Source organism: Panthera pardus, unplaced genomic scaffold (assembly GCF_024362965.1).
Source record: "Panthera pardus isolate Hobbes unplaced genomic scaffold, ASM2436296v1 HiC_scaffold_24, whole genome shotgun sequence".
Taxonomy (NCBI): domain Eukaryota; kingdom Metazoa; phylum Chordata; class Mammalia; order Carnivora; family Felidae; genus Panthera; species Panthera pardus.
This window is the reverse complement of record NW_026526810.1, coordinates 44,043,741-44,044,640: the sequence shown is the minus strand read 5'-3', so window position 1 is coordinate 44,044,640 and position 900 is coordinate 44,043,741.

Genomic DNA, 900 nt, shown 5'->3' with positions numbered 1-900 from the left:
GCAGTGGGTTCTTCAGCCACAGCTATGCCATTGAAGGATTTGTATACAATCAGTGCTTAATAAGTGCTGCAGACCCACTGAAATCATTGAGTACTCAAGTCCGTCTTCTGTTATCTCATTTCCAAGAGAGATGCTAGTGGTCTGACTCAAGAAAAGGAAAAAACAGTGAGCTAAGAGAGTTAGTCTTTGATGATTTCTTCTTTCCTTGATGTCCTTTTCCTTTGGTTCAATGAATGATTCTGGTTCCCTAAGCCAGTTGTGGAAGTCAGTCACTCATCACAAGTTCTGTCCCAGTAAGGCAGTAAAGTCTTTAATGATGGGGTTTTGTTGTAACTAATGGGATGAGTCCAGAAGAGATAATCTCTTGAATTACAGTTATAATAACTATTTCAGTCTAATACAGTATCTTAAACTGAAAGATGCAATTGGATAAAAAATACCTCTATTTTTTTCCAATTGTAAATCATACTTTTGAGACTTAAGGGTTAGAAAACCATTGCATTAGTATATAGTTTGGAGCAGGATAAATTTCCATGGGCATTAGCAATGGTGAATCTTGGGAATCTTGTGCCTGGTGCGAGATTGCAAACAGCAACTCTCTAATTCAATCTATTAATCACTTGTTGAATTCTTATGAGGTGCTAAGTACTGTGCTGAGTTTTGTGGGAGACACAAAGAAGGGGGAGATGTGATTCCCACACTCACACTAACACCAACCTGCACTGGGTCTGCATTACAGGGGAATAGGGCCTAGAGGTGTGTTCCTTAACAATTATTAATGAATGCTTTCTTTCAGTATGTGGGGTCCTAGAATCAAACCCCATGATTTCATGCCTCCATGCTTTACTTCCAGGAGTCCAAACCTGAGTCATGCTTCTCTCCCTATTTCCTCTGTAATAA